At 45.7% G+C, this 25,109-nt stretch overlaps 1 protein-coding gene across 2 annotated transcripts in view; it reads right to left on the reverse strand.

Moving 5' to 3' along the window:
- The window catches only part of UHRF2 (ubiquitin like with PHD and ring finger domains 2), a 1,897,232-nt gene that overhangs the window by 1,237,167 nt on the left and 634,956 nt on the right, over positions 1 to 25,109 (reverse strand). The window lies entirely within an intron of this gene.

Consider the following 25,109-nt stretch of genomic DNA (forward strand, 5'->3'; position numbering starts at 1 on the left):
ATTTTACAATCTAGGTCTGCAAGACAAAAAAAAACTGGGGTTCAAAACTATAGAACATGCATCCAAACAATATGCATGCTATCCCCCGTGATTCAGCACTAAATGAGGTGTTCTTTCATGTCTGAAATGACTGACGTTAAAGCATGCCCTATTAGGAAATCTGTATGAACCGAGCCTTGAACTGGGGTACCAGGGAAATACGAGGAGTTTTCAAAACTGTCTGTGCCACTAGAATTGTGAACCCACGCCCCCACACTTGTTGTTAACAGATAGCAACAGAATAAGGGAGTTTTGCTTTCTTTTCTCATTTACCTGGCAACCCCCTTCACACAGAGTTGCAAAAAAATGCCCAAGTGACAGAATGGCCGGAAAGAGATGCTTTACAAAACATTCCCAGATCATTTTGGCTGTACAGACCATCTGTCGCAGAACCCTGTATGAACACCTGTGTGGCGTTCTCAACCTGCAGTGAAGTGAACTGTAGGTGCAGTAATTCCTTACTGCCATTTTACTGCATACCGCCCAACTTGTAATTAGACCCCATGTCTACTATTTAAACTCGGATTTTGTTTGCGTTTTTACTTTTTTTACTATTCATCTTCCCGTGTGCAACGTTCCTGACTGTGACTTAATTTTCTAATATTTTGTCAATTACGCTGCTATTTCAGCTGCAATTTGTAACTGATACAAATTAAGCACTGTCATAGGATTTGAAGCTGAGAAAATCAGGGACACTCCACAAAAGGGATACTTGTCAAATTAAGGCGGACGCAAACCAATCTATTCCCTTGGCTGGAACAAAAAGAATAAAAACATCTTTCGGGCCACTATGATTTTGTCTGGTAGACCATAGCACCCACGAATCGAATCAGACCAGTAGGCTTCATTGGGAATCACTATGATCACACAGCTTGTGCGTGTCTGCAAGCGCAAATTGCAGTTGCCACGTTTTGTTAGGGGTCGACAAAAAACTTTAAGAATCGCTCCAGCATCTCTTTAGTCTTCTAAAATTGCTATACACTACACTGTACAAACACCTCTAGGTGTGCATGCAGGAGGTGGGCTTACTCACACCATGCTCTTCTTTTGCTATATGGATCTTGTATTTCTAGACCAGTGGTTGAATGGGGATCTAGGGGCAGCATTTGTGTCTGTATCATTCATGTTTTTACCTTTTGGGTTGTAATTCCTGACAACTGGAGGCTTCATTTCTTTCTGTCTCCTGTCTGACAATGACATTCAGTGGTCACTTTCGTTAGTCAGGTGTGGTGACTACTCTGTACCATTTTCTTCCCTCTAGAGGAAGGGACAGTGCTGCACCCTATGGCATCAGGACAACTGGGAGGGTGTTCTCAAAATGATGGATGTAATGACCTATTCGAGTAAGCCATTTTGACAGTTGGTGTGACAGGATTCTGTTCTGTGAGCTGAAGGAGCAGGTGTTTGGTAAGGGATCTCAAGCTAATCGCCTTGGCTAGGAGTTTTTAATTCCTAAACTCTGGGGGGGCCCTCTCTTCTTAGCTATCTGGTGGGATCGCCAAACATTCAGCCGAGGATGGCTTTCAAACTGTACTTGCATGGCTTGCTGAGTTTACAGTGCGATTTTTTCAAGAGGTGGAATGCTTTAGCATTGGACTGAGCATAGCACCTGCCGAGCTATGAGCAATGATGGCCATGCAGTTAGACTGAAAGAACAAATAGCATAATTACTGTGAGGTAGAGGTTACGTGGTGGTAGCTTATTCTTTGGAGATGTATGCAGGGTGGTTTAAGCTAACCTCTATGTTCTAGTGTAGACTATTTGTGGAATTAATTGGGGTCATGGCCAAGGAACCTGCAGACAGTGCCAAAATATATGGTTGATAAGATTTATAAAAACAGCAGAAACGTATGGGATAATATTTTAGAGTTTGTAGGGTGTTAATTCTCAGGAATTAGTGCAAAAGAATCAACTTGTTTTAGGACCATGGTCCTTCGTTCTCTATCCCCTAGTTGACTTTACCATCTTGATGGTAAATAGTCATTGGCAGTTTCAAGAGTTTTGAGTGTCTCTACTCTTGGCATCTTTGTACAGTTTTTTTTTTGCTTGATTTGTACTTGTCAGGATGTCACATTGGTCCTCCTGGATTAGCGCAAAACCTGTCACCACCCACCTTGGTGCCTTGGTTCGTCTTGATGGCGGTAGGGTATCAGTCTCTAAAACAGATGTTGGACCCCGGGATTAGCAGGTTTCGCTTCCCCCTGGTTGCAGTGTGGTTTTGGTATAGCTGGTTCTTCCAAGCAATTCAGCTGATATCCAAGTTCCTTCCACCACTGGATGATGTGGCATATATTCAGAACTATGGGACCTTTTCTTTTACTCCCTTCCCTTCCGTTATACTTCATCTCACCTCTCTAATTATTCCTTTCCTCCTCCAGTTCTTCCTCGTCTCATACTTTTTTATGGCCCCCTGGTCACCCTACAACGAAGCTCGTTCCTGCACTTCACTTCAACTCTTTACTGAACTACTTCCTTCTTTCTTTCTTACTCTATTGCCTCTCCTACTCTTTTCTCACATTCCTCCACTCCTCCTCTCACCTGTTAATCTTACAGCTTCCTTCATTCAACTCCTCTTCCGATTCTCCCTCTGCACCCCTTCATACACAACCAATCTCTCCTTCCCTCTTTCCATAGCTGCACCCCTTTCGCCTCTTCTCTGCTCTTCTTTCTCTGCCTTTGCTCCTCTTTCTCACTCTGTGCCTCACCATCACGCAGCTAAGTCCCATGCTACCTCCTATTTCTTGTCTGATTTTGCCCTCTGTCAGGCCAGGAAATGTTCACTTCATTAAGGTGGGTGGGGTGTGTTGCACGTGTAATCGCAGCTGGGGTTTAAGTGTGGGGCATTAGGACCACAAATCAAGCAGCTGATGCCGATTGGCTGTCGGACTGCCAGCCAAGGATATTAAAACATCCTCCACCAACTTGATGCCAGACGACCACCGCTGCCTAACGGCCCTCTTCTTCTATGCCTGTGAACTGGATATGACTTAAGATTTCTTGCACCCATGGGGGCCTGCAAAGATCATCAAGCAGGGCCTGTGAATATCCACGCGAGTTGCATTCGGGCAATCTGAATAACATCCGATGTGACGGGTCTGCAAACCACACGCATTGTGAATAGCATTCTGTTTAATTGTCTGTATAGTGATGCACGCTTTTCTGCGACACAGAGACTAAGCTACAGACAGTTTGGCTGGAGTGTCTGGGAGACCCATCATATACCTCCTTCGGGGCATATAACACAGAGTGGCGGTGGACCCCAGGCTGCATGTTACATCTATTATCCTGAAACATGGAACTCTGTGCCGTAGTGGCTTTCAATATAACTCCTTGTGTTGCCGTGTAATTTGTATGCATGTAATTCACGCAAGCCAAACCCAGTGTTTGTTCTACTGCCCCTTCCAAGCTCCCCACAGGCAATCGATGGGGATACTATCGGGCAGGGTCCAGGGTGCCCTTCTCAGTGTATAGTGCTGTTCTTAAGTGAGCACATTATATGTATTTTGGAGATACCACGGAATCAGGGGTACATAGAAATTAGTGCTAATTCTGCCAGCGGTAATTCGGCTGGCAGAATTAGTGCTAGCATCTGACGGTAATTCTGCCAGTGCAAATTCTGCCAAGTGAATTACCGCCAAGAAGCAAAATTTCCGTCGCATTACCAGTTGTAACACTGCCAAAAAATGGGTGGTAATTCAGCCAAAAACACAGTGCAGTTACCTCCACCAGCAAAGTGGAGGTAAACGCATACAGGTGATGGAAATCAAGTCACAGGTGTACCCAATCCACTCAGAAAGAGTAGATAAGGCCCGCAACTGACCCAAACACACTTTCAAACACCATGCTACCACTAGTTGTAGCTAACTAGGACATGGAGCACCTCTGGCTCCACACTGAGCTGCAGAGGCAGGAACAGCAGCACAGGCCACATGGTGCAGAGATGAGAAGGAGACGCCATGCAAAGCGAGCGCCTGTTACCCGGGTCAGGCCCTCATCCTGGGCATTGACTGATGCCCAGTTCATTACCCTGTACCCGCTGAACAGGGAAGCCCACTGCAGAGGTGCTTGTCACGATCGGCTCCCTTCACTCTCGTTCCCGCCACTTGGGTCCTGATTTGGGGTTTATTTCCTACTGGCAGTGGTGGAAGTGAGCGGGAGCGGTTGGGAGCGGTGCTCCTCTACTTTTTAAAATTAAGTTTTACTTCTCCTATACTTTTATTTTAAAAAGAAACCGTTCCGGAACAGTTTAGTTTTAAAATAACATTGTAGGAAGAAGTTGAAACTTGCACTTTCAGTGCACTACACTGAACGTTCCCTTAAACAGCAGGTGCATGTGTTTGGGGGTTTGTATTGTGTGTGGGAGGCGGTGTGGTGATGGGGTTTTTGGGGAGTGAGTGCAGGCTAGCAGGGAACATAGTTCCACTACTTCTTTTCGTACACTTCGACCACTGCCTACTGGACTTGCTTTCCGGACCTTATGAGACAGTGCTATGGTAAATTGGGAGCGCTAAATCCTCATTTTCCATGTTACTTCCATTCCGGATCCATTGCAGGTTTTTGGCAGCTAATGTGCTTAATCAAAAGACTATGCTTTCCCAGAATGCCTGGCCCGCTGCGTCATCTCCACCCTTGCAGGACAAGGTTGGGTGGAGGATAAGTAGCACCTGTGCCTGGCATGTGCAGCAGGCAGCATACCTGAGACATGTGCTCATTAACCAGCTTTAAAAGCCTCAGTTTGCTTTAGTCCAGCGCTCGTCATTGATGTGGTGTTCCTGTTTGTGACAGACCCCTTGTTACTGGTTCTTAGCTTAGTGTCTGGTTACTAGTTTCTATTTTCTTGTTCCCTTCTCCCTGGATTTCGAGTTTAGTGTGCTTATTAGTAATTTCTGCTTCCTGGATTCCCTTTCTGTCTTCCTCTGTTTTACAGTGAGCACTTCCCAGTGCTTTGCTTTTTCTGTACATCCAGTTTGTCTGTGTTCTTTATTCTTTTGACTTTGCCCTATTCTGCAGTAAAACCTTGATCCTTTAGTCACTCCTCATTTATAGATGTAGTATTTAGTCCCATTTTGCCTTTCCTACCTTGGGTAGGGAGGGGGGAGGTTTTGCCTTTGTAATTTTGTTTTCCGTGCTCCTGTTCCTTTACTTTCTCTTGGAGTCTGTTCTAAGTTTTCCCTTGCACTTCGCCTTTTGTTCCCTATTGAGTGTTAGGTGTGGTGTTGTAGCCAGTTCCTGTGTGAATGCCTATAGTTTCCTCACTATTCTGTAATCGGTATTCCTACTTGTCCCTTGTCAGGAGTCATATGTATGAAGTTATCCTCCCTTTGCTGTTACAGCCTTTCTGAGTCCCCGTTTCATCAACAGGGTTCGTGGGCTTCGCTGACATTTTAGGTGGTATTTGTCGTCCTCGTGAGTATTGTCTTTAAGTTACATTATACAATACCATCAAGGGTGTTAGCTCCCAGATCCTGTCGCTGCTTGACCTGTATGTGGGCTTAGCCCTGACAGTACCTGTAATAGCAATTGTAGGTAAGTAGCTTGTCGACTTTCTTTGTAATCCTAAGGAACTTCTAAGTGCTTACCAAACCTCCCTTTTCATATATTTGTATTGTTCTCATGCTCTACTTGCACATCCTGGGTTTTAGTGTACATGTGTCTTGGTTCCTGAGTGCATGTTGTTTGACTCAAAGCTATTCACTGAGTGATCCTGTGCAAATTTCCCTTGCCATATTCACTTTCTTTGTCCTCTCATGACAGTACTGGCCATGATCCATGATAACTTTCAGAGCAGGATCATTATCAGGACAGCCCTACCTCCGCTGCTAAAACTTGTGCTGGTGATACATTTTCTTGCCACTGGCACCTTCCAGCACACTGTGGGCATGCTGCATGGCATGTCCCAGCCCAGTATTTCACTTGTGCTCCTCCAGGTGCTGGAGGCATTCCTGTATCATGCATCCCAGCACATCTCCCTGCCTAACACCCGGGCACAGATAAATGCCACAAAGGCACGTTTCTACACTGCAGCCCACATGCCAAACATAATTGCTGTGCTTGACTGCACCAATGTGGTGGTTGCCCACCAGGCACCCGAAGAGGCATACCGCAACAGGAAGCATTTCCACTCCATGAATGTGCAGGTTATGTGCAATGCTGACCTGACACAACACACAGCTGCACCCCGCTCTCCTGGATCCACCCACAACACCATGGTCCTGCGTAACAGTACCCTGCCTGCGTTCATTGAGTGCCACAGAGGGCAACAGACATGGATGCTGGGGGAGTGCCATCACACAATACAATCTCGCTGCACCAGTGAAGGGGGATGGGGAACATTACAAATACTGATCAATGCATGCCCTGTCAAGGTGCCGGACATTGCAGGACCTGCCCTCTCACACCACACATGACAACTAGCAACCCACAGGACTAGGCTCAGAAGGACCATGCAGTAGTATAACAGCAATGCATAATGCCCCAACAAGTAACTCATGCACAAACAGATGACTACAGGAACCACAATGCATAGGGTGCACCTGCCTACACAATTAATACAACAGCTGAACACTGCACAACAGCAAAGCAACACTACCAGACACTGGTGGCATATACACTGCAAGCAATGCATGTGAATCCATTGTTGCAGGAATGCACAAACTATAAACATGCACTAGAACAAATTACCCACCAAGGCACTAATTGACAGCAGAGCGCACCACAAGTGCAACAAAGACAACATGCACACTTGAAATCCTAGGTATGGCCATGCCTGGCACAACTGATGTGAGAGCTGTGTGCACAGTGTATCTTTAAGTGACAATGCAAATGAACCCCCGTAGTATAGCACACATCACTGAATTGCTGGCAATGAAAACCATGTAGTACAAATGCAACTTAACTGCATTAAGAGAGTGTCCATCAACAAGGCATGCAACCTGCTATGCATACACAATGCACTGTGACTGACATCTGTGTCCTATGCTCTTGCAGGTGGCTAAGGTTGCCCCCCGCTCCCATGACTGACAACACCTGTATGCAATGCATGTACGCCATGGGAGGTGGCCTACAATGAGGCACACAACAGGACCAGACTCTGCATTGAGTCGAAATTAGGCTCGCTGAAGGCACGTTTCCAGTGCCTGGATCCTACCAGAGGGGCCATGATGTACAGGCCAGAGAAGGTTGGCCAGATATTAGTTGCTTGTGCAATGCCGCACAACATCTGCCTTAGGCAACATTTTCCCATGATGATCTGGACATGCATCCCCAGCAGACAATGGTGCACTGTCAGCAGATGTAGTGCTACTGCATATTGAGCGTGAGGAAGCCAGGGACGGTCGACTGGAGCAGCAAGAACAAATTGAAAATGTTTCTATTACATTCAGAACATTTTGTGTGAAGGTGAATATATCACCTCCACACAAAGAAAATTGTTCTCGTATTTCTTCTAGTGAACTGTTTCTTTAATTAACAACTGTGGCCATGTATACATCATGCTGCAGCTGTGCCTTGTTGTCTGACTCAGGTGATAAAAGGAAGTCAGGGGGCAAATGTGTGGCTGCAGGTGTAGAGCCATAGGTGTCGGTGATTGCATGCGGCTCCTCAGACACAACCACAAAGGGCGGCTGTGGAGTGGCAGATGCAGCTGCCAGGGGTGCTGCACCTGCAGTTTCGTCTGGTGTTCTGCCATGAGAAGCAGTGCCAGCAGTGGCATATGCACTGCTGGTGGTTGGGCCACTTGTGGAGACTGTGGTGGTGTCTCCACTTGTCACGGCTGCCATGGCGCTGCTGGGCCCTGGGACCTAGCTCCTGCCGTTCCTCCAGCTTTTCCCATGGCTGAGTAGTGCTGTGGTGGAGGTTGATGTGATTGCACCAGTGGCTTTGCTGTGGGATGCAGATGGGCCTGCATCATCGCCCTAACTGTGAACCTGTTGCGTGTAAAATCATGCATGCGTGGGCTTGCAAGTCACCCATGCAACATGATGGATGGTCATCCTACACAAATGTGGTCTTATGGGCAAGGTCGATTGCAGGACAATGAAAAAGGCAGGTAGGAATAGTGTCTGCTGATGACCTACACCGCATATGCATGGGCTCATTGCCTTTTGGGCTGGCGTTGTGGCTTGTACATGTGGTGGCGCTGGGGGGTTCACTTGACCACTTTGCCTTTCACTGCATACATGGGTGCTTCCCAAGGTTGGATGCGCTCACATGCACATTTCCCCTTCAGCGCATGTGTATGTGCACAGTCTCCCATCTTACCTTGCACACGCATGTGGTGACATTGCTTTTGTGCACATTGCCATTCAACTGTCCATTGGGCCAATCTATGCTGAAGGAATGTCGTGAAAAGCATCTAGGAACTTGCAGTAACCTGCACTAGCATTAACCTACTGATCTATCTTGTGTGCATTTAGAGCTTATTCCAAGTGTGGAGGCAAATGCTGAGCCAGCCAGGCCTCCCGATCTGAGTGAGCCACCATGCTTGCGAGGGGTTAACTGCGAAGGCCCTTCGAGACATAAACATTTAGTTTCGCATAAAGCCCTGCGCAGCTTGTAGGAGCCAGGCACGGCTATTCTCTTCTGCGCTCTGCGAGTCAGGTGCACTGATAACACAGGAATGTAGACAGGCGCTTCCCACAACAACGTACACGGAGCCTGAGAGCCAAAAACTAGCAGTAACCTTCCATTCAAAAACATGTTTTGCTGCATGGAAGGTTTTAGCCTAGAAGATTCTCGAAGAGCTGGTACGTCATAGTGATTGACGTGCAGCCCCTAATAAGAGAACTTTACCTGGGCCAGTCAGGGGAGGACTCTTCCTGGGCTGTTTGCGAGACGCACACACGAAGAGAAACAGCGCCTGGATGACCAGCCAGCACTAGAGGGCAGAGGCTCCTGGCATCACATCCCCGCTCTGGTGCAGGCTTTTGGGGGCTAGGCCAGTCCCTGAGGGGCGCCAGGCACACTAAGTGGCGTGGGTCCTGGGTGTGGTTCTATCGTATCGGCATCAACGATTCCTAGGAGCATAAGATCCATTGCATATTCATCTGTAACTGATCATTTGTATTATTCAGCTTGCACTTTCATTCCCATACTATTGAAAACTGCTGCTTGATTCCGATTAGTCACTGTAGTAAATAAATGCAAGCATAAAATCTTCTGAGTGAGTGGCTTTCTTCCAGACTGAGTTCATTGTGCCTCACATAGCTTCTTACTTGTGAGGAAAAGTGATTAGGAGTGATATTGCACTAAGGGCTGGCCCCATGGGGGTGCGGGTTCCTCTTTTCACTACAGGGACACATGCATTGGATGGGCATTTGGACAGTGCATTATCATGGGAGAGAGAACATTCATGCTCACCAGCTTCACCTTGGCTGCTGGCTCCGACTTCTGCACTCTCCACACCCTCAATCTCTTTCACATGGAGGATGCTGCTAGTTTTGTTCTCCCATGGGGTCAGGACACAGGGCTTGAATGCGCAGCCTCCTATGGCAATTGTCTCATGCCAGTGTTTCGCCAGGAGGCTGCAGACCCTGGTCTTGAGTTAATTCCAGCACTGGCGGCAATTATCACTGTCCCATGGGACTGTGCCCACTGCCGCAACCTTGTCCCTAATGCTGGTCCAGATGACAGACTTCCTCTGCCCAGATGTCCTCCTGTGCCTTGACCCATATAGCTCATCAGCATGAGCCGCAAACTCATCTGTGAGGACCTGCTGCTCAGCCTCACTAAACGTCTGTTTTCGCAGCCTCATGTTCAGTGCCTTGACTTAGCCTTTCTCCTGTGACATCTTCTCAGGTACTCCTGCATTCGGATGGCAACTAGAAATGGGAGATTCAGAGCGGATTAGATTTTTAAAGTTGGCTGTCACCAGGCTTTCTATTCACGCAATGAAGTTATTTCCACCGGTGGTAATTCCGCTGGCAGAATTAGCGCTGATTTGCCCGGCGGTAATGATAATTCCACCATGAGTCTGCAGAATTACCGTCTGAAGTTGCTTTTCTGAGGTAATTCCACCAGACAGAATTATCGTTACCACTGATCGTCTGTGTGCGCTAAAGTCACCTTGTAATGAGGCGGTAATTCCACTGTGTTCATCGCCCAACTCGCAATGAGGCCCATAGTCCCTGTAGATTTCTCTGACCTACAAGTTTGAAAAAGGTAGCAATCAGAATTGGCAGAAAAGTAGCAAGTGCTTTATTCATTTATTTGTAAATCGCTATCCGCTGGAAGGCTATGTAGGCCCATTATTTGCTTGGCCTCTCCTCCTGTTACTCCCCTTTCCAAGGCTAAATTGTGGGTAGTTTGAGGAACAACCAATTTAGGCCCATTAAGTGTCAGATACCCACATTGCGGAGCACTTGCTTCTTCTAGCCCTTTTTAGAATTTGCAGAAGTTTGCATGTATGCAATCAAGGGGTTTTTGTAAGCACAATCGCATCTGCACTCACAAAAATGTTTGTAACTTAGATCCATTGTTTATAGAGTGGGTTGTGAAGGGAGGCTCACTAAGCAAGCCAATACATCAAGATATGCCACAATCCTCTGCAGTGGAATCCCCGGATGCTGTGATGAATCGCTGGAATTCGTCCCTTTTCCCCAAGGGGGAGCCCTCCTGTGAAACTAGAGAGGTGAGGCCTCTACTCAATACCCTCCCTAGGGGTGGAGGCAAGTGGGATCTCAACAGAAGAGTCCTGTTCCCAGGATGAACGCCCTAGAGGACCTTGCAAAATAATACCTTTAAACCTTTGAGATCTGTGAAGAAAAAGGTCAATATGGTTGTAACGAATCTGAGGATGTCGTCCCTTCTTCCCTAGGGGGAGACCTTTCTCATGAGGCCAGGGCGTTGCGTGCACAGTACACTAGTCACCCTGGGGGTGGTACAACGAGGGAGGATCACATGGGGAGGGACTCCCTTATGGGATTGGGGATGACCATGCTCAGAGAACGTGGGATTCCCCAGCGTCAATACACCTAAACCTTTCCTCCAATGTTAAATCCTTATTCCCCTTCTTTTGATAGGGCCAATATCTGCTATTGTCAAGTTAGCCAACCTAATATACTTGACAAAGTTAGAAAATCAGAAAATATAAAGCATGCTGCATATGGCTCTACTTCCAGTATTAGGAAACACTGGGCAAGATTCAAACATCAGAGAATGCACTTGCCCAATCCCAATGTTCCCAAGCCCTATTAGGACCGCTTCTTTGTATTTTGCATTCTCCATTGTCTTGCTGCTTTCCCTTGTTCCCTTTACTTTGCCCTGTGGGCGCTTTGAAACACAATTTTCTTGATGTATAAGCGCCTTACAAATGCCCAACAAATAAATAAATAAATAAAGTGTACTGCATAGGGCTCTACTTCAAGTATAGTAAAATGTAATCCACTTCACAAGATCAAAACATTAGAGAATGTAAAGTATGCTACATCCGATTTTATTTTATGTACTGAGAAGATAATAACAGGAGTCCAAGGATCACTTTGGAGAAGCAGAGTGAGTGTTTAGCTTCTCAACGAATGCGATTGGCCCAAAGCAATTCAATTTACCAACACAGGAGTTTAAATAGATCAAAGCTGAGATGCAACAGGAGATCCTGTCCTCCAAGGAAGAAGCTGGTGAGCTGTGCAGCAGGCAAGCGGATGAGAGTCAGCAGGAGGGAAGCTATGAGCGGAGGAGGAGAACCCAAAGGCGCAGCAAGAAGCAAGGACTGATCGGGCTGCTGCTAAGAAGAACCTCCGGGCATCCAAAGCACTGGTGAAGCGTCCATTAGAGAGGACACACTGACGGGGAGAATTAGGCATCAGTAGAGCAGCTGCAGACCGGGATGAAGCCCTGAACGCTACGAGAGCCTCAAGAGACGCAGCAGCCGTTCGGGAAATGCTGGTACCTGCCAGGAAGAAGCAAATAGGTAAATGGACTACCCAAGATGTGCTCGTGGTCCGGGGGAGGAAAGGGGGGAAGGCGGAAGCTGGAACAGGTGGGTATGGGACCCATGGAACGAAGGGCGAGTCTGGGACCTGCGCCCACATGAGAAACAGAACAAAGTCAATCAGAATATAACGAGTCTGAGACTTGCACCCAAAGAGGGATAGTCCATGAGAGGACGAAGGCTTGGTAGGAGAGTATAATGAGCCAGTTTGAATATTGCGAGTCTGGGACCCGCACCCAAATGAGAAGTTCATGAAAGGGTAACTGCTTGGCAGCAGAGCGAATCAAGCAGTTATAAATATTGCAAGTCTGGGACTCATGCCCAAAAGAGAGACAGTCTATGAGAAGACAATTACTTGGCAGGGGAGCAAACCAAGCCATCCTGAATATTGCGAGTCTGGGACCCGCACCCAAATGAGAAGTTCATGAAAGGGTAACTGCTTGGCAGCAGAGCGAATCAAGCAGTTATAAATATTGCAAGTCTGGGACTCACGCCCAAAAGAGAGACAGTCTATGAGAAGACAATTACTTGGCAGGGGAGCAAACCAAGCCATCCTGAATATTGCGAGTCTGTGACCCGCACCCAAAATAAGTAAAGACTATATAGTGAAAAGAATCCTATGCTTGGTAAAAGGAGTGTGCCAAGCTGATGGAATAAACAGTACAAATTCAAGGAGCATATTCTTATGAACTGCCTTCTGACCATTCCATAAGAACGCACAGGCCTAAGAGGCCCCAGAAAGAGAGAAACACTACAAGAATGAATCGAGGTGAAAGGATTATGACCCTAACCTTGGAGTCCTACAGTGTTGAACATTTCTTTATCTTTATCACCTTAGATTACCTGAGAGACTGGGAATTTTTCTGTTGGTTGGATCTACAAAGAACGCTTTTACTTTGGGAAGAGATCATCCTTGCACAGTTTGTTTAGGTCATTAGTGTTAGGGACAGAGGTAGGCTTTTTGAGACACAATATTGACAGACTTATCAGGATGTCCAAAACTATAGTTATCTTAGAGGTAGGGAAATCCTTTTTAGTTTTAGGGATGGAGAGGCATTTTTCCAACCCTTTCCCATACAATAAAAGTTTATGCTCAAAAACATGACACCATTGTGTCCGAGCCTTACTTCTGCACCTTCACAGTATTATTGCCATTACGAAATAGAAAACCTCCTTTTAAACTCCCATTCCACTGGGACGAAGGAGAGGGACATATGGAGGAGAGGAGAATCCACAAGAAAAAAGGTAACCAGGTTTTGCATAAGGGAACCCCCACAGCTCTGTCAATCTGAAAAGAGGAGGGGACTGGGCAAATGCAAGAAGAGCACGCGAGTTTCAAAAGGGCAGGATCTCTGACTTCAACGAGAAGCAGAGACAAGATGCGCAGCGTCTTGCAGACCCGAGACACAGAGGTTAGTAACCAGGAAGTCAGAGAAACCGAAGGTAATAGGGATAAGGAGAGATCCGGGGGAGTGGATGAAAACCAGTATTATTGGAATGCTCATACTCATCATAGTTGCAAGAGAGAAGGTCATAACCAGAAATAGGACTGAGTGAGAGGCATTCTTGGAACACTCATACTCGTCAAAGTTACAAGAGACATAAGGTCAAAAGACCAGAAAGAGGAGTGAATGAGAGACATTCTTGGAACACTCACACTCGTCACAGTGAAAAGAGTAAACAAAGAGTAAAGGAGAATCATTATTGGAATGCTCATCCTCGTCACAGTCAAGAAAGAGAAAACATAAAGAGAGTGATTGAGTATCATTATTGGAATGTTCCCACTAGTCACAATCACGAGAGAGAACACATAATAAGAGTGAATGAGAATCACTATGGAATTATCATACTTGTTACAATCAAGAGAAAGAAAGTCTAACAAGAGTGAATCAGAACCATTGTTGGACTGCTCATACTCGTATTGATCCAGAAGGAAGTGTTGTACAGTCAGGACAAAGAGAATATAATGAGAAATATTCTGGGAGTGTCCCAGTTCATAATAATTAATACCAAAAGGGTCTAAACAAATTAAAATAACTGGGGATAAGCAGGAACCCTGAGAACCAGCTGAAATTGGTAAAACCATATCAAGATAAAGAGCAAAAGAAAATCAAAGACTATGAACTGTTTCAGGAAAATAGGAAATAGCCCAGAAGAAAAAGATAATTCTGTGACAAGTTTACCAGAGGCGGAGAAAAAGATCAACCCTTATAGAAGAAAACAGAAAAAGACACAACAGTCAAAAACAATAATAGATGAACTGTATGAACTCAAAAGTAATCACTAGAAACTATCTGAAGAACATCTATTGAAAAGTGGCTGAAAGATAAATCAACACACCTCAGGAGAAATCCTCCTAATTTTGAGTTATTAGAAATAGTGCTAGGGTCATATATGTTATAGTCGGACTGTGGACGGTTTCATTTATAGACACTCACTGAAGATTGACAAGCACTGTAGCTAGTTTAATTAGAGAGGGACACCTTGTAGAATAGGGAAAGACTGGTTTAGCCTACCAGTAAAATGTCTAATCAGAGTCTGTGTTTTTCTTCTGACCTACCACAAAGCACAGCAAAAATGATGTGTGCCACTGGAGAAAGTGTCTGTATAAAATATCATGTAGTTCTAATACAATGCACAAGAGATACAAATAGAAGTTACTCACTGAAGAAACTGCTGAAATACCAGTCCATAGTCCCTTTTCTTTCATTCATACGTGTGGGTTGTGAACCCTGAGAAAAAGGGGTAGCATGGAGTATAGTGCAAAGAATAATTCTGTTTTTTTAAGTGCCATGACACATGTGTGGTCACACTGCTCGTGTGCATCTTCCTCAGGCATGGGCTTGCCCCCACCCACCAGTCCTTCTAGCAGTGCTTTAAAAGCAGGCCCTTTGTCTAGGGGCGATGGCATGGAGGGGTCCCTGGAGGAAACCGGGATGTGGAGTAGGTGTAAAGTATTCACGTTTTGGGTATATGCTTTCACTCATTCCTTTCAGCCATACTTTTGGCAGATTAACAAATTCTGTAAGGATGGATGGAAAGAACAGAAAACAATGAACAATCAGAGTAGGCTGTGTTGCTAACCAAAGATGATGCTGTTTGGACAGAATTCCATTTTTGGGATTCTCAAGTACCATTTTGTGGGCCCTCTAAGCCTTAGCATTCTGTCTTGCTGGCTTCCCCTGTTTCCGGACCTTATTTTTGAAGCTAGGTGGGACCTCTACTTAATCCCCCTGATACTGCAACCCTCCTTACTAATGTGCTGACCTGCCCATTTGGCTACCGGTGCAGGGGTGCTTTTTAAGCACGCCATTTTGGTTGCATGGTAATTATAGCAGCCTAAAAATGTGTTTTGGAGTAGGCAAATGTCAGCTGTGATTTAGCTTTGGCTTTCATTTTTCTTTGTTAGTAGTCCAATGCACCAGTCTTGTCGCGATTGGGGCACTTATAAATATTTATTTAAGCCCTACACTAATTTTTTTTGCATTGGGACACCCCTTTGACTGTGTGAATGGCGAGGTAGGCCTGAAAAGCTTCTGACGTGCGCTCATTCTGAACCCAGCCTAAGTTTAAATTGTATTATTCTGATTTTCTGTCCCAGACCTGCCCAACACATCCTGTTTGGGTGGACCTGTACGCTTGGATGCTTTTATGGCCAGCCTCAGAGGCTGGGTGCGCATACCTTTGTGTGTCTGTCTGGTGTGTGATTGGAGGGCTGGTTTAGGACAGTCCATGGGGGAATGTGTTATCAGTGGGAGGCCTAGTTCATTGCTCAGATTCTTCCCTGGCCTGCTGGAGGGCTGCAGGGAAGATGGGCTGCTGCTTCTGAACACTCAATTTAAACCTATTGGCTGGACCACGTCTCCTTTGTCCTTGCTCAGGATTTTGTTTTACACAACTGGAAACCCACCCTGGATTCCTATCTGACCTCCCACAGTCCGAATTGCTGGCTGAATTGGTAGTCCCATCTTGGGGCAGTTTCCTGGTTGTTACTGTTTCTGCCTCAATGTGAAATCCTCCTGGACCAAGCGCTTTGACATGGGGAGTGGTCTTGGCCTGGATGAGTGGTGGATCACCAGTACTCCACCTCAGCTCTGTCTTGGGCCATTGTAGGTCATCACCATGCATGACTACCATCACTGGACTATTCTTTGCTGGCAGACTGCCAACACTTACCCTCGAGATAACCGGATCCCATTGGTCGTGTTTGTCCATCTTCCTGCTGCGTTCTCAAGCGCTGCTTCTATCGGGTGGGTCTTCTTTCTGGATACACCTATTTCTTTTTTTTATCTGTCTGAGTCATCACTGATTGAGGTTTCAAAGTCCCTGGGTTCCAGATCCCTATCCCAGACCTTTGAATGGATCCCTCTACTTACCAGGTTCTCCTGCCATTCAGAGTCGAATCTAGAATGACACACATCGTAAGTACTTGTCCCTGGGTCCTGATATATTCCTTGGAATCATTGTCAGGGGTTTCCTAGGCCTAGGAGTAGTGGGTTATTGCAGGCTCCTCCTACCAAATACAACCATTGACCTCCACTGGTATCCTTCTGCATCTGCTTAGAGCCCACTCCAACTGTTCTAATCTATGACTGCTTGGGTTGGTTGTTTCTTTGGGCACATATGTGGGGTAGATCTGATACTTACCTTACAGTCCCCTTATAACCACAGTTTGCCTATGGGCTTTCTTCTGTTATTTCCCATGGGGGGGAAACTTGAACAAACTCAACTCCAACTAAGTGACTGACAATGGTATTTACCCGATTTCAGACATTGTTCATGGATTCCCACCCACCCAGCACCCAGAGGGTCCCAATATCATCTAACCAAAGACTTGTTTTTTAGTACAGACTTGTGATTTATTACTGAGTTAAATGTAGCACAACACTGCATCTCACTCAATTCATACAGGATAATATGGCATAACAATAACCATTTGTGGATCCCCTAGTTTCTGTTCTATTGTAGGCGTGAACTGGGAATGTGCAGGTACAGGATTGTGGAGTTAATGTTATCTGACATCTGGGTGGCCTTTTGGGCATCGTTTGAATTGCAAAAATGACTAATGCATTTTACCGATCTTTAGGAATCTCTTTTCTCCCCATCCCTTAGCATAGAAAGTATAGGGATTGCCACACGGTATAGAACTGACATTTAGTTTATGAGTGGGAAGGGTCTACACTAAGACACTTTACTTTTTAAAAAAAATATTAATTTCAAGCACTATCAACAAAATCTATGACACTATACAAGTTTGGATGGCGGCGCACTATCTTTGCATCAATGATGAAAAAACTAAAATCTTGATTGCGGGCCCCCCTTCACGCTTAGCCAAACTTGTGCCCTCATTTCGTTCCTTCACCATTGATGCCTTTTCCATCCTGATCTCCTCCTCCTTCAAAACTCTGGGAGTCCACCTAGATTACAGCCTAGCAAGACCCGCCATGTCAACATGATCGCTTCATGGCAACCAAACCTTTACTCTCCACACGAGACCGCCTGACCATAGCAAGAGCAGTAATCGGCTTCTGGCTTGACTACTGCAACTCTCTTCAGAGCGCAACCTCAACAAACTCCAGACTATCCAGAACAATACTATCCGGGCCACCATAAATTTAACCAAGCAGGACCATGTATCAGCCCAGAGAAAAGCTGGACACTGGTTACCAATTAGAGAATGAATCGTAATTCATTCCATTACTCACCAATGTCTCTCCAACTCTGCTCCGCCCTAACGTTCGTAAAGGATAACCAAAAGCACATCTTCCAGACCCACAAGACCAATCTACAGCCACAGACTGACCACCACATGTTTTAGGTGCACAAAAGTCGGGGGCTCTAGCTTCCCAACCACGCCTGCCTGTCTGTGGAACGCTCAGCCTCCACACGTGTGCACAGAACCCTCTAACTGGCCGTTCAGGAAACAATTTAAGACCAGTTTGTTCAAATGACGGCAGAGCGTGCAAGGAACGATTTTAAACCCGCTATGTCCCACTGATATCTCCCCCTCCCAACCGCCCCCCTCACCTTCCCCCCTCTTACCTCCTTCCTAGCTGCCTATGCAACCAGCGCCTTGGTGCCTGTGGGTTTTGTGTGCTTTACAAATGTAAAAATAAATAAATAAACAAATAAATTATATATTATCTTTACAAAACTGTTTGTGGCTCACCTACAGTGTTTATTTGAACCCATAGTCACTTTGTGTAATTCTAGGATATATAGTGTATACTGGAGAAGCCACCTGACTGAATCTAATTAAGTAAGCGTGGCATTAGCGACGCTAAACTATAGAGAAGCCATAATGTCTGCTAAAAAAGAGACATACAATAAACGTATTGAACTTGCCCAATCTAATACTAAGGAGCTCTTCAAAATCCTAAGGGAATTGAAATCCCCCGCTCCTCCTCCAGACACCTGCTCCAAAGACAGCATTTGGTGCACAAACATCCAAGAGGCTCTACTGGGTGAAATTACTATGCTCCAAACCAAAATTAATGGGAAAAAACACCCTGCACTCATTCATATCAGAGCTTACTCCTCAGGTCAACCACAAAACTAATACTGCGTCCGTGCAACCATTCAGCTTCTCACCCCTCTCCACTTCGGAAGTTAAACACATCATCAACAGCCTTAAGCCATCTAAGACTCCTGTCCTGCCACTATTATCAAGGAGGCTTCACACAACCTGGCGCCTTTCATCACCACACTTATAAACTCCACCTTCAGAACGGGGATCGTCCCGGACAACTTCAAGGGTGCCTGGGTCATTCCTCTTCTGAAAAAACCAACCCTGGACGCCAACATTCCCACTAACTATAGGCCAATCACCACTGTACCTTTCCTTTTAAAAATTCTTGATCGTGCGGCATATCTTCAGATCCAAGATTATCTAGAAACTAACAATCTCCTGGGTCTTAGGCAATCGGGCTTGCGCCCTCGCCACAGCACAGAAACTGTGTTGCTAGATTTAAAAACACAAATAGAAGACTTAAAAGACAAGGGAAAACTGGCCCGCTTACTCTTATTAGACCTCTCCGCAGCATTTGACCTAGTCAACCATCAAATCCTCTGTCACCACCTCAAAACAACTGCAGCCAACTTTTCTGAGAAAGCTACAGCCTGGATTACCTCCTTCCTGGACAACAGATCCATGAGGGTCTTCTCCCCCACCGCCACTGCAGAATCCTCACCTGTCACATGTGGAGTCCCCCAAGGATCATGTGTGTCCCCGACACTTTACAATGTCTTCACAAAACCCTTATTTGACATACTGGACCGCATGGGCGTCACGTACACTAATTACGCTGATGACACCCAAATTCTTATTCCCATTACAGGCGACTATAAAAATGACTCCCTAGCTATCAACGCCATCTATCAAGTCATCCAGGCCTGGATGGCGCAGCATGAATTGTGCTTAAACGACGGGAAAACTGAGCTCCTCATTCTAGGCTCACCCCATAAACTCAGTAAACTTGACTCCTCATTCAAATCCTTACCATCGATGGTAATTCCATCAAAGTTACTAAGGACACTAAGACATTAGGCATGTACCTCAATTCCACCCTATTCTTAACTAGACAAACCAATGCAGTCTCCTCAGATCCATCTTACACATGCAAGCTAATCACAGCCTGCCGCCCCTTTTTTTCACCAGCCAACTGTACTACCCTAGCCAGGACCTTGGTCCTATCCAAAATTGATTACTGCAATGCCCTCTACTTAGGTACCAACCAATGCAATATCAAAAAACTCCAAATTATCCAAGATAATGCTTTTAGAGCGGCCTTGAACATCCCTAGGACTTCACACATCTCAGAACACAGACGTAACCTCCGTTGGCTCTCAGTTACCCAAAGAATCTCTTTTAAAGCTCTGACACTTACACACAAAAGTATTGCGAACCAAGCTCCTAGCTACCTCTCCAACAGTTTCACTACTCACTCAGCAGCGAGACCCCTCAGAAGCACACACGCTAATTGCCTTGTCATCCCAGGCTTCAACCTCCAAAAATCTGGTGGCCGTAGTTTCTCAGTCCTCGCGGCTAAGCTGTGGAACACTCTACCCAACCTACTCAGAGCTGAACCGTCGTTCCCTGCCTTCAAGCGTAAGGCTAAAGCTTGGCTGTCCACCTTTGACTAGGCTTGACCTTGACTGGAACCCTCATTTTAGCACTTTAGGCCGCTTTCGCATTATATCTTGACCTCATATTTTGCTTTGACTGTGTATCCTGTTCACCCTTCTTTATGTAACTTGCATATTCTGTATATTTTCAAGCTGAATATTGTGTCTGTAACCATGTACATTTTGTATATTTTAAGTTAAATATTGTGTATGTATGCAACTTCCCTGTAACTAAAAATGCGCCCGGTTGCCCTCGGGAATTGTGCGCTATACAAATAAACAAAATACAAATACAAATACCAGTGTGGTGCAATCTCTTGGGTTATCTTTTGGGACTGACTGTACCCATCTACCCACCTTCTGCATTCCCCTGAGTGAAGCCAAGACTGATCTGCCATTGCTACCTGATACAGTAATGTTGGTATATCTTGAAGTTAAAACCCTATTTACCCTTATGATTTTACCACACCCTTCATCACAAGGCTGTGGGAAAATCTCCCTAACATCCAGATTGCATAGTGACTGTTCAGCCTCTGAACTCAGGATTTAGACAAAAATAGGGGGTTGAAATCCTGGTTAAGGTGGAAATCAGATAACACTGTGGGCTGAAAAATAGGGTGTGTCTGAAGCACTGCCTTGAAAGATCTAAATGGGACTTTCATTACACAAGACCTCCAGCTCGCCGATCGTAGGAGCCAAAGTCATAGCCTTCCTAAAAGCAGTCTTAATGGAAACAAATCTCAGGCCTGTTGAAGCCATGGGTCCATATTTATGTGCCATGGTAGAGAGCACCACATTGAAAGCACAAAGAGGGTGCAGAGGCCTTACCTGTGGAAACCATTTCTTCGGACTATTAAAGTGCCAATCAATGTCAGTATTCAATAAAGAAATGTACGTACCTTGTTGTGCAGCAGACGCTCAGTCCAATTTAATACCAGACTGGTCGTATTCAGTGTTAGACAAAAGGACATCATTCAGAAAACTACACAGCAAATTCACATTCTTATCCAGACACTAATGGCAGAAACGTGTACATTTACTAGTGTACCAATTTCTTGTGGACCTACTACTTAATGGTTTCAGAATAGCCGGAATTGCTCTTAAAATACCAAGATGACCTCACGCAAAGCTATCAGGGACCACACCATGTATGACATTTATTCAGGGGGTGGGTGAAGTTCCAGATCCCACACCTGTGAGAAGTTCTCAATTTGCCTGAGGCTAAGAAAGAGCTTGAAAATCCAAGTACCAGCACCTGTTGAGCCACACAGGAGTTAACAGAAACAAGCCACACGTGGGACTGAATTTGCACTTTTGGAGTACCTTTGCAACTACAGGGAGATGAGGGACAGCAGAGAGAGCTAAACCATTCAAATGAAGAAGATCAACTGAAGAATTTCCCCATAACAACTGAAGAATGTCCTCAGGGCAGTGCACCCTTTGTCCCCTTTCAGGATGTGTGCTGGGGACACTTCATGTTGTACTGAGTAACAAAAGGTTTCAGGTTTGCCATTTGTGACAGGGTCAGAGGTAATGGCGGTACCACTCTCTGGTCGCACAATGTCTCCCAGTACTGTTTCTGGCCAGTGTTCTCTCTCTACTGTTTCAGGACTGCGACTCCCAAAATGCACCTGAGAGCAACTAAGAAAATCCAGACCAGAACCAGGGAAATGGATAGGACTGGGACTTTTCTTGCCAAAAAGAGATGAGACGTCCAACACCAGACCTGCCAATGCCAGGCAAACCCCAGGTGAATGGCGAAGCAGTAGAAAATGAACTGGGAGTGAGGAAAAACTGCAGGGGAACAGGTGAGACACAGAAACGTTCCCCAAACCAAAGTGGGAAAAAACCATACCAGCACCTAAAGGAAGCCACTGGGAAAATTAGCAGCCTGAGCACCTTGCTGCTTCCCTACAGAGATTGAAAAGAGGCAGGTCTGGAAGGAATTTTAAAGACTTGCATCTGTGTAAACAGGCCACTGAGGAAAAGACAGGCACAGAATGGCCCTCATAGTCATGTGAGCACTAGAACCAATGATGGGGGGTTGAGTGTGGGTGGGGAATGGGGGGGGGGGTGGTAAGAACTAGGAAACGACCAGTGAGTTCCAAGGGAGAGGTCAGGAGGCGTGAACGTGGACCAAGATCAGAGGGAGGACTGAAGGCAGAGAGTTGGTGGCACAGTTGGAGCAGAGTGCAGGTGAGATATTGGTCACGAGAGAGAGTGGTATAAGCTGTATGTAGTGTAGTGTGAAGAAGAGGGATGTATAAGATGAGTGAGAATGAGAATAAAGATGAAAATATAGCGAGAGACAGGGACAAGTGTAAGGGGAATTAGAGGGAGAGTAATAGTGAGATAGAAAGAGAATATACGATAGGAGGGTGTGGAGAGAGTACAGAGGCGGTAGCGGGAGTAGTGGTGAGGGTTGTCTGACAAATCTGGACAATTTGTCTCTTCTCCCGAGGGAGGAGCAACCCCCTTAGAGGCTAGGGAGGTGAGTCTGCTACTTAAGACCCACCCTTGGGGTCTGGGCAACTGGGACCTCACTCTTAGTGACCCCTCTTGGGGACAAGAACACCCATTCTAGCAAAGAACTCCCTGTCCAACCCATCCCTGTCGTTATATATGGGTGTTCAAATATCTGTTGCAGTTGTAATGCACAGATTCTTCCTTGAGTCTATTGGCTTCAGGTAATGGTGAACCTCGCCTGAGGGCCATATTGAAGGACGATGGACATCACTGTGTTGATGTTAATGATGTATATAAAAGGAGAACGAACTGTGAGCTCCTCCGCTGGGACGAGAGCAAGTGCTATGCAGAGGCAAGCCCTTGGAGCAACGACGTCCTGTAGCTAGCGGTGATGAGCAGAGGGAGAGACCCGCAAGCTGGAGGCTGGAAGGCGGGTACATAGACCGAGCAAGAGGCTCCAGTCAAGCGAAAGGAGAGGATGGAAAGCCAACCGTCTTCGTGGGTGGCGTGGCCACTGAAGAGCAGTGGTGGGCCTGGCTCCCAGCAACCAACGCCGAGACCCGAAGGAAGAATCGAGGAGCCTGAAGTCCTAAGTTCCTGCTGACAGGACCCTTTTCCACTTCAAGAGGTACGGACAGGGAAAGATACACTGCGGATGTGTGGAGGCAAACAAGACATACAACTGTGGGTTTCCAGGAGGAGAAAAATCGACACAGGTATGAGACAAAAAATGAATCTGAAGGGCACACTAACCCAGAGAGCAAGGGTTACAAGCAATGCGATTCAAGACTGGAATAGCCACTATACGCATGCAATTACGGGAAGCTGTATTCCCATATGGGCAGAGGCCCTAAGATAAGTTTGTACCAGGAAATAAGAGACTTAACTGCAGAGCTACTGGACTTTGGGAAGACCCAACGCTACGAAGTTGGGAAAGGAAGAAGTATAATTTCAAGAAATCCTGAAGTGATTAGCACATTTAAAACCAGAAACTGTTTCCCTATCAAACTAAGAGGGAAACCCAGATCCATGACATGTGTTACTTTTCCAAAAGGACTTGATATTAAAGCTGAGAAGACAGCATGCAAGAACTGTGAGACTGCAAATAAGTTGAATACCAGTGGGCCAGGCAGAAGCCCATAGTGAGGCCATAGTGAAGCCCATATTATACACGCCTGCCTTTTAATTTTAGATCGTTATTTTTGGAAAGTGGTAGGGCCAGTTAGGTACTTAAGATTCGGACAGAAGAGTTTTTGTTTGGACTTAACGTGCACCCTTAGTTTTATTTTGGTTAGGTATGGAACTTCCCCCATAGTTATAGGGCAATTTAGGAGTTTTCATTTAATTTAAATAAACATCCTGTTGCCCATGTCACTAAGCTGTCTGACTCCTTCTAGTTCACCACAACACAGTGAAGCAGAAAGTGGGGTGTAGTTGGAAGAAATAGGCAGAAAAAAGCTTGGTAGGTTTAGGTCCCAAAGTAGATAGAAGATTGCTAGTAGAAGAATGGAGAAGAGGGGGATAGAGAGTAGAGTGGGGAGGGGTGAGGAAAGAAGAGTAGAGAAGGTGTGGACATCAGAGGAATAAAAGTGAGTGTGGAGGATGACCGGGGGATTGAGAAAGGATTGGAGAGGGAAATAGAGTAGACCAAGATCCGGAAGAGGAGTGAAAAGGAACAAGTGAGAGAGCGAACGGACCAGGGTGTCTGGGACTTGTACCAACCTAACATCAGTTGGAATCTGTGGGGAAAGGTTAGGGCTCTATGGCGGGTCAGAAGGTAGACACAGACTATGACCTCCCATTTCAGTATTGATTTATTAAATGAAAAGTGCAAAACTCCTAACCTTTCCTCTACTAAGTGTGTTCCATACCTAACCTAACTAACTAAGGTGTTCGTCAATTAAGATCAGTCCACTGTCCAAAACTACCCTACTCTGACCTTACCATTAGATCACAAAGCACAGGAGAACGACTCCCTTCTCATGTGAGCTGATTCTTCACCATGTTCAGTTCAGAACTGGATCTATAAGTAGTTCTTGGTAACTACTTTTATCAAGCCCACAGTTCTGACACTGGCTCTTTACATGTTTCAATTTATCCTTTCTTTTTGACTTCTCCTTCTCTCCTTTTTATACTCTTCTTGTCTTATCCCTTTGTTCTTTATTATTTTCTCTCCATTCAGACTTAAACGTTTCTTTTTATTCAATGTTCACTTTTTTTCTTGACTTCGATGAAAATGAATATGAATGTTCCAGTAATGATTCTTATTCCCTTCACACATTTGGGGCACTTTATCTCGACTGGGACGAGTATGAGCGTGGCAGTAATGATCCTTATTCTCTTCTCACACTTTTGATACTGAATCTCGGCTGGGATGTGTATGAGCATTTCAGTAACGACTCTTGTTCTTCTCACACACTCCTGACGTCTTATTTTGACTGGGATGAGTATGAATCTACCAATTATTATCTTTGGGCCCCCTCCCATGTCTCCCGCCTTTACTGTTACCTGAGCTTTTCAGGGATAACATCACTGTGTGGTACAACAGTGCGAG

Source organism: Ambystoma mexicanum, chromosome 6p (genome assembly GCF_040938575.1).
Source record: "Ambystoma mexicanum isolate Mex_15411 chromosome 6p, UKY_AmexF1_1, whole genome shotgun sequence".
Classification (NCBI taxonomy): Eukaryota; Metazoa; Chordata; class Amphibia; order Caudata; family Ambystomatidae; genus Ambystoma; species Ambystoma mexicanum.